The sequence below is a fragment of the Dendrobates tinctorius genome, unplaced genomic scaffold, assembly GCF_039654945.1.
Source record: "Dendrobates tinctorius isolate UK_male_01 unplaced genomic scaffold, ASM3965494v1 ptg000119l, whole genome shotgun sequence".
NCBI lineage: Eukaryota > Metazoa > Chordata > Amphibia > Anura > Dendrobatidae > Dendrobates > Dendrobates tinctorius.
Window position 1 is genome coordinate 1,513,157 of NW_027361787.1, and position 10,019 is coordinate 1,523,175.

Consider the following 10,019-nt stretch of genomic DNA (forward strand, 5'->3'; position numbering starts at 1 on the left):
CTAAAATGTCTTAGGCTCGCCTTTCCTAAGGACCTTCAGCTCCACCTTCCGGACCTTACTGTCTTGACTAGGAAAGGTCCTTGAAACGATTCCCATAGGCCAGTTGATCCTTCGGGCTTGTTGTTCTTTCATTAGTACCACGTCTCCTTTCAAGTTCGGTTTATTCTGTCGCCATTTTCTTCCTTGGAGAGTAACGAGATATTCCTTTCTCCACCGGTTCCAGAAGTAATCAGCGAGGTACTGCACACGCTTCCACTGTTTCTGGTAGGTGTTTGCGTGAGTAAACTCTCCACTAACTGTTAGCGGGTTCCCAGTCTTTTGAGTGAGAAGAGTAGCTGGCGTAAGAATGGTCGGTTTTTCGGGATCCATGGACACTGGGACAAGTGGTCTTGAGTTGATTATGGCAGAAACTTCAGCCAGAAGAGTAACCAAGGTCTCATGCGTAAGCCTTGAACAATTTACGTCCATAAACATAGAGTTCAGGATGTTGCGTGAGATCTTGATCATCCTTTCCCAGGAACCTCCCATGTGAGAACTATGCGGAGGACTAATGATCTTTCTGCCAGCTGATCCTGAATTGGCTTGATGTCAATATCCAGCTCTCGACATGTACCGATGAAGTTGCTTCCGCGGTCAGACCTCAACTGTTTCACCGGTCCTCTGATCGCTAGAAACCGCCGGAGGGCGTTGATCTGACTGGATGTGTCCATAGACTCTTACCTCTATGTGGACGGCACGGACACTCATGCAAGTGAATAGTATAGCCCATCGTTTGCTGTTGGCATGGCCACCTCGAGTTCTGCATGCAGATACCATCCATGGCCCAAAGACATCTAGGCCAACGTAGGTTAAAGGCGGTTCGGCACTCAATCTGTCAAAGGGCAAGTCGGCCATTTGTTGATGTACCTGTTTTGCTCTGGTTTTCCGACATTGCACACAGCGATGTAGTGATCCTGCTACACGTGTTTTCATATCTATGATCCAAAGACCTGCAGACCGTAACTTGCCTTCTGTGATCTGCCTGCCTTGGTGCTTGGTTTTTTCATGAAAGTGCTGGATCAGTAGATCAGTGATATGATGTTTACTGGGAATGATGCAAGGATGTTGCTGTGAAGCCGCAATCTTGGCTTGATTTGAACGACCACCGACTCTCAGCAAACCGAAGCTGTCCATTACTGGATTCAAATGGGCAATGGGGTGTTATGATGAGTCACCGAAGGAGGAAAAAACAAAATACCAGCTAAGTCCAGAAAAACCAGAGAGGTTGGCAGCTATCGGATTGCAGACCCCTGAACCTATCCACAACAACTAGCAGTAGCCGTGGGGGGTTCCTACGGTGCCCTAGACCCCTCGATCACATCCGGGGAACTATATAGCCTAAAGACAGAAAGGGGAAAACTAAACTGCCCCAGAGCAGACCCCAAAGCAATAGGCAGCCCCCAACATATAATGACGGTGAAGCAATATGAAAACACTAACACAGATAGAAAGATAGGTTGAGCAAATGATGGGGCCCAAGCTAACTACATAGGACAGGATAGGAAAACTGCTGTCTGCCATCCGCAAAAACCCTATCAAAATGAGCCAACCGACTGATAGGAAAAACAGGCCCTGAAGTCGCTAGGCTTCAAAAGACTATATCAGCACTCAGGCATATTCTGAAGACAGAGCAAAAGATCAACAGATCAGAGACAAAAATGGAATTCAGCTCACCCCCGGCCGGGGATGGCAGAACTCCCAAAAAACAAGGCAAAACAAAAACAAAACTGAAGATTACAAAGAGCAGAAAAACTTAGCTTTGAGATGCAGGAATCAGACTGGTCTCCAAGAATCCAGCAGGAAAATCACCAGCCAGGAAGAAGGGCGTCGGCAGCCTTATAGCCAGTCCTCAATTCCAGCCACCCAGTCATCATCTAGCTGCCCAGGTGTTTGGTAATCAGCCTCACCACCTTCCTTCACCAGAGGAGGAGTTCATCAGACCTCAATGGTGAAGGGAAAAATGAACTCACAACAGTACCTCCCCCTTGAGGAGGGGTCACCGAACCCTCATCCATGCCACCAGGGTGATCCGGGTGAGCCCGATGAAAGGCACGCACCTATCTTTCGGCATGAATATCAGAGGCAGAGACCCAGGTATTATCCTCCTGACCATAACCCTTCCACTTAACCAAATAATGGAGTCTCCGTCTAGCCAGACGGGAATCCAGTATCTTCTCTACCTCATATTCCATGTTACCTTCAACCAATATAGGGTCAGGAGGTGCCACCACAGGAACTACTGGTTCAACAAACCTCTTCAACAAGGACTTATGAAACACATTATGAATTTTAAATGTGACAGGAAGAGCCAACCGAAAAGAGACCAGATTAATAATCTCCAAAATCTTGTAAGGTCCAATAAATCTAGGCTTAAACTTAGGAGAAGCCACCTTCATAGCGATATTTTTTGATGACAACCAAACCATATCACCCACCTTAAACTGGGGACCAACGGTCCTACGTCGGTTGGAAAACCGCTGGGCCTTTTCCTGGGAGAGAGACAATTTATCCACTACTTGGTCCCAGATCTGGTGCATTCTCTCCACCACAGTGTCAACACCTGGGCAGGCAGAAGGCTCCACCTGCCCTGAAGAAAATCGAGGGTGAAAACCAAAGATACAAAAAAAAGGTGACATCAAAGTGGCAGAACTAGCTCTATTATTTAAAGCAAATTCGGCCAAGGGCAAAAATGAAACCCAATCATCCTGATCGGCAGAAATAAAACATCTCAAATACGACTCCAAAGTCTGGTTTGTTCTCTCCGTCTGCCCATTGGTCTGAGGGTGAAACGCAGAGGAGAAGGACAACTGAATTCCCAGCTTGGAACAGAAAGTCCTCCAAAATCTAGACAAAAACTGAACTCCTCTGTCAGATACAATGTTCTCAGGAATCCCGTGCAAGCGAACCACCTGTTGCAAAAACAAGGGCACCAACTCAGAGGAAGATGGCAACTTAGGGAGTGGTACAAGATGGACCATCTTAGAGAATCTATCACAAATCACCCAAATAACAGTCATTCTCTGAGAGACAGGCATATCAGAGATAAAATCCATTGAAATATGGGTCCATGGCCTCTTGGGCACCGGCAAAGGCATCAACAAGCCACTAGAGCGAGAACAAGGTTTAGACCGGGAGCAAGTCCCACAGGACTGCACAAAATTCCTGACATCATGAGACAAGGCGGGCCACCAAAAAGACCGACTCACCAGATCTCTAGTACCAAAAATACCTGGATGACCAGCCAATGCAGAGCAATGAACTTCAGACATCACTCTCTTCCTCCACTGGTCAGGAACATACAACTTTCCACTGGGACAACGCTCAGGTTTGTCCTTCTGAAACTCTTCCAGAGCACGTCTCAAATCGGGCGAGATGGCAGAAAGAACTACCCCCTCGCCTAAGATGGTAGCAGGCTTAGTCACAACAGGGGAATCAGCAAGGAAACTCCTAGAAAGGGCGTCAGTCTTGACATTCTTAGTGCCCGGAAGAAAAGAGACCACAAAATCAAAACGTGTGAAAAACAAGGCCCACCTAGCCTGTCTAGGATTCAAGCGCTTGGCCGACTCCAGCTAAATCAAATTCTTGTGGTCAGTAAGGACCATGACTTGGTGTTTGGCTCCCTCCAACCAATGTCTCCACTCCTCAAATGCCCATTTCATGGCCAACAGTTCCAGATTCCCCACATCATAGTTACGTTCGGATGGGGAGAACTTTCGGGAAAAGAAAGCACAAGGATTCATTTTAGATGTCACAGGATCTTTTTGGGACAACACCGCTCCTGCACCAATCTCAGAAGCGTCCACCTCCACCTGAAACGGGAGTGAGACATCAGGTTGCCACAAAACCGGAGCAGAAGTGAATCTTCGCTTCAGCTCCTGAAAGGAAGAAACAGCCTCCGGAGACCAATTCAGCACATCAGCACCCTTCCTAGTCAAATCCATCAATGGCTTGGCAATATCAGAAAAATTAGCTATAAATTTCCGATAAAAATTAGCAAAACCCAAAAACTTCTGGAGGGCCTTCAAAGAAGTGGGCTGAACCCAATCATAAATGGCCTGTACCTTGGCCGGGTCCATTTCAATAGTTGACGGAGACAAAATAAATCCCAAAAATGAAATCCTCTGTACCCCAAAAAGACATTTCGATCCCTTGACATACAGGGAATTCTCCCTCAAAATCCGGAACACAGTCGAACATGTTCCACATGAGAGTCCCAATTCTTGGAGAAGATCAAAATATTATCCAGATAGATAATCAAAAATTTATCCACGAAGTGTCGAAATATATCGTTCATGAAGCACTGGAAGACAGAAGGGGCATTAGTGAGCCCAAAAGGCATCACCAGGTACTCAAAATGTCCCTCCGGAGTATTAAACGCCGTCTTCCATTCATCCCCATGCTTAATGCGAATAAGATTATACGCCCCCCTGAGGTCAAGCTTGGTAAACCAGCAAGTACCTTTAACTCTGGAGAATAGATCAGAAATCAGGGGTAACGGATACTGATATTTAACAGTAATTTTGTTGAGGGCACGATAGTCAATACAAGACCTTAATGAACCATCCTTTTTAGCCACGAAAAAAAACCCAGCACCTAAGGGTGAAGAGGATGGTCTAATATGACCCTTCTCCAATGCCTCCTTAATATAGGATCGCATAGCCTCGTGCTCGGGTACAGATAAATTGAAAAGCCGACCCTTGGGGAATTTACACCCCGGGTTCAGCTCAATTGCACAGGCATAACTCCTATGAGGAGGCAAAAACGCAGACTCATTCTCACTAAATACTTCATAAAAGTCAGCCAAATAGTCAGGAACATCATGCGACTGGGGAGAGGTGGAGAAAACAGGAGCATCACTAAGGGCACACTGACAACCCCAACTCACCATAGACAAAGATTTCCAATCCAGAACTGGATTATGGATTTGCAACCAGGGAAACCCAAGAACAATGGTATCATGCAAATTATGCAACACCAAAAATCTGCAATTTTCTTGATGGTCTGGGGCGACCCGCATTACCACCTGGGTCCAAAACTGAGGTTTATTCTTCGCCAAAGGAGTAGCATCAATACCCCTCAAAGGGATAGGCGTCCGCAGAGGTGTCATAGGAAATCCACAACGTTTAGCAAAATCCAAGTCCATCAGGTTCAGAGCTGCTCCTGAATCCACAAAAGCCTTGGCGGAAAATGTGGACAGGGAGCAGATCAGAGTAATTGCCAGAAGAAACTTAGGTTGAACACCACCCACAGAAAACGTGTGTGCACAACGTTTCTCTCATTTAGGACAGACAGAAATAATATGCGAGGCATCTCCACAAAAAAAAACACAGCTTATTACGCCTTCTGAACTCCTGACGTTGCGCCCTAGACAAAACTCTATCACATTGCATAGGTTCAGACATTTGTTCAACAGGTGGCAACATCTCTCGTATAGTTTTGCGTTCACATAAACGCCGATCCACCTGAATGGCTAATGACATAGAATCGTCAAGACCAGAGGGAACAGGAAATCCCACCATAGTATCTTTTACAGTTTCTGACAAACCCTTCCGAAGAGGGCTGCCAAGGCACCATCATTCCAGGTAGTAAGGACCGCCCACTTTCGGAATTTTTGACAGTACAACTCTGCCGAATCCCGACCCTGGCTTAATGCCAACAGGGTCTTTTCAGCCTGATCAATAGCATTAGGTTCATCATACAACAACCCCAAGGCTTGAAAAAATGCGTTCACATTATTCAGAATAGGACCATCAGGTTTCAAAGAAAACGCCCAATCCTGGGGATCGCCGCGCAGCAAAGAGAAGACAATTTTAACCTGCTGTGCGGAGTTCCCCGACGAGTTAGGCTTCAAGGCAAAAAATAATTTACAATTATTCTTGAAATTCAAGAATTTAGACCGATCCCCAAAAAACACATCAGGAGTGGGAATCTTTGGTTCAGCAGCATGTGAATGAGCAAGATAGGCGGAAATTCCCCATACTTCAGCAGCGAGCTGCTCCACCCGATCAGACAATTGCTTCATCTCCATTGAGAGAAAAATTCCCCCTACGGCCTCAGAGATATAGAGGAAAAAATATGCACACAAAAAAAAAAATTCTGACACTTTTTTTTCCTTATTTTTTTTTTCTTTTTACAATTCTCTCCTGCTATTGAGTACCCTAGGATCTGCGGTATGGCAGGTGATTCTGTTATGATGAGTCACCGAAGGAGGAAAAAACAAAATACCAGCTAAGTCCAGAAAAACCAGAGAGGTTGGCAGCTATCGGATTGCAGACCCCTGAACCTATCCACAACAACTACAGTAGCCGTGGGGGGTTCCTACGGTGCCCTAGACCCCTCGATCACAGCCGGAGAACTATATAGCCTAAAGACAGAAAGGGGAAAAACTAAACTGCCCCAGAGCAGACCCCAAAGCAATAGGCAGCCCCCAACATATAATGACGGTGAAGCAAGATGAAAACACACAGATAGAAAGATAGGTTGAGCAAATGATGGGGCCCAAGCTAATTACATAGGACAGGATAGGAAAGCTGCTGTCTGCCATCCGCAAAAACTCTATCAAAATGAGCCAACCGACTGATAGGAAAAACAGGCCCTGAAGTCGCTAGGCTTCAAAAGACTATATCAGCACTCAGGTATATTCTGAAGACAGAGCAAAAGATCAACAGATCAAAGACAAAAATGGAATTCAGCTCACCCCGACCGGGGATGGCAGAACTCCCAAAAAACAAGGCAAAACAAAAACAAAACTGAAGATTACAAAGCAGAGCAGAAAAACTTAGCTTTGAGATGCAGGAATCAGACTGGCCTCCAAGAATCCAGCAGGAAAATCACCAGCCAGGAAGAAGGGCGTCGGCAGCCTTATATCCAGTCCTCAATTCCAGCCACCCAGTCATCATCTAGCTGCCCAGGTGTTTGGTAATCAGCCTCACCACCTTCCTTCACCAGAGGAGGGAGTTCATCAGACCTCAATGGTGAAGGGAAAAATGAACTCACAACAATGGGGCTTTTCAGAGGGATCTGATGTTTGTGGTGTAGGCATTCCCATTCAGTGCTGAATACGCTCTGCTGGACGTATTATAAGGGACTCACAGTAAGAAATGTCCTCAGCAGAGAGTGGTTTATGGCAGACGTGCCAACCGCAACAGTCTTTGTCTCCACGTGCGCTGTGATAAGATCTTGCAATGTGGACTAACCTTGCGATAGTCTTGACGAGTCTTATGCAATTGGAGAAGCGTTCAAAGCGCTGGCAACCAAGGCTGGAGGTTGGTTTAGTGTTCGTCGCCAAAGCACTGAGCTCGGAGCGAACTTCTGGATCACCATCCGGATCCTGGATGCTGAAGACTTCCTGGACACGTTCGCTTCCCTTCTGTTCCAACAGAAACTTAGGACCTGAAAGCCAAGAAGAGTTAGCAAAGGACCTTATAGACATAGGTCTAGTGGCATGGTCAGCTGGATTAAGTTCAGATGGGATATAGTGCCAATGTTCAGGCTTGGAAGACCTCCTTATTCTTTCGATGCGGTTACTGACATACACATAGAAGCGCCTTGTTTGATGGAGATGTAACCTAAGACAACCTTACTGTCACTGTAGTATTGTACGTCGTCTATGTTGGTGTCAAGCTCGTGCTGTGCTGTATAAAGTCTGCGAGTTCTACTGCAAGCACGGTTGCACAGAGTTCAAATCTGGGAATAGTGTGGTCAGGGTTGGGAGCCAACTTAGCCTTGCTGAAGACGAACCCAACGTGATCTTGATTGTCGGGTCCCATCACCTTCAGATAGGCAACTGCTGCAATGGCCTCCGTGGATGCATCCGAGAACACATGGAGTTCCTTCCTAGTGCTAGCAGCAAGTGAGGTTCTGGCGTAGCATCTCGGTATGTGGATCTCATCAAGGCACACAAAGACTGCTTCCAGGCTTCTCATTTTGGTTCCTTCTCAGGAGGGAGTGGGGCATCCCAGTCCTTGACGGTTTCAGAAAGCTGTCTCAGAAGGGATTTACCTTGTATGATAATTGGTGCTATGAACCCCATTTGGTCGTATAAGCTATTCACCACTGACAGGACACCACGTTTAGTGAACGGTTTGTCTGCACAGTTTATTTGAAAACTGAAGGTGTCGACTGACAGGTTCCACCTCAAGCCTAAGCTTCTCTGCACAGATGGACAGTCTGGTCCCAGGTCTATGTCCTTGAATCCTGGTGCGTGATCACTTGAATCAAAGGCTCTCATGACAGCCTGGCAGTTTGAAGCAATTTTGTGCAATCTAAGCTTAGCTTGGTACAGCATACCTTGGGTCCTCTTGAGTAGATCGATAGCCACTTCTTCTGGGGGTAGGGATTTTAGTCCATCATCTACATAGAAGTCTTTCTCTACAAAGTCTCTGGCATCTGTTCCATATTCGGTCTCTCCTTCTTGAGCGGTTCTCCGCAGGCCATAGGTTGCCACTGCGGGGAAGGGCTGTTCCCGAATACGTGCACTCATGCGATACTCCACCATCTCTTTCCTGGGGTCATTGTCCTTGTACCACAGGAACCTGAGGAAATTCCTATGGTCCTCTCTAACTATGAAACAGTGGAACATCTGTTCAATGTCGGCGGTGATGACAATGGGCTCTTTCTGGAACCTCATCAACACTCCGACTAGGTTGTTTGTAAGATTAGGACCCGTGAGTAGGACATCATTGAGAGATACGCCTTGATGTTTGGCGCTTGAATCAAAGACAACTCTAATTTGCTTAGGTTTCCGTGGGTGATATACTCCAAATGAGGGTAGGTACCAGCACTCCTCGTTTGCCTTTAAGGGAGGCGCTGGCCCCGCATGGTTATTCCGGAATATCTTGCTCATAAAGGTGACAATGTGTTCTTTCATCTCCGGTTTGTTGCTAAGTGTGCGCTGGAGAGAGCTGAATCTGGACAAGGCTTGTTCACGATTGTTCGGGAGTCTTACCCTGGTAGCTCGGAAGGGTAGGGGAAAAACCCAGTGATTGGTCTCGTCCTTAAGGAACTCATTGTCCATTATCCTGACAAATTCCTTGTCTTCCATTGATGGGGCTACTTTGTTGTCATCCTTAGTTGTATGAAACACTGATCTTCCCAAGTCGTCTGCATAGGGAGAAGGAATGACATCAGGCAGCTGTACAGGATCTGGAGGCTTTTTTTTCACATCATAGTGATGAGGGCATGGCTTGCAGAAAGTAGTTCGTCCGTCTCGGCGTATGTAGGTCTTAAAGGCATTGACTCTTGTTCGGTCCAAGCACACATTTCCTATGATTACCCACCCCAAGTCGAGTCTCTGTGCGTAGGGGGCATAGTCGGGACCATTGCACTGTTGTCGGACCTTAAGTATCCTTAAATTGCCTCTGCCGAGCAGAAGTAGGATTTCAGCATCTTTGTCCATAGGTGGGATAACGCTGACTAGGTGCCTTAGGTGTGGTTGGTGGAACGCAGCTTCTGGGGTAGGAATCTCATCCCTTTAACTGGGTATTTGGTCGCATTCGATTAGCGTAGGTACGGGTATTTCTACACCTTCGTTGACAGGAGAAGCAATGAAACCTTGTGCCCTCTTGCTGCTAGTTTCTATGCGGCCTGAACAATTCTTCAGAGTATAGGGCGTTGCTGGTTCCTTGATTCCAAAGGCTTCAAAGAACTTAGGTCCAGCTAGAGATCGATTGCTCTGATCGTCAATGATGGCATACATTTTTACTGCCTTCTCTGATTGCCCTTCTGGATAAGCTCTGATTAGGCATATCCTGGCACAGAATTCATCACTTTGGCTCTCCCCACATACCTCTGAGCATGAGCAGGAGACAGCCGTGGTAGAATTGGCTTTATTCTGTGGCTCCCCGCCATGGCTTGTAGCCGGACTAGAGGTAACTGCGACTGCTGGATCGCTGGTGGCTGAGGTTGGATGCAAAGCTGAAGGGTGTTTGTCACTGTGACACTCTTCACACTTAATAGCAGATTTACAGTCCTTGGCCATG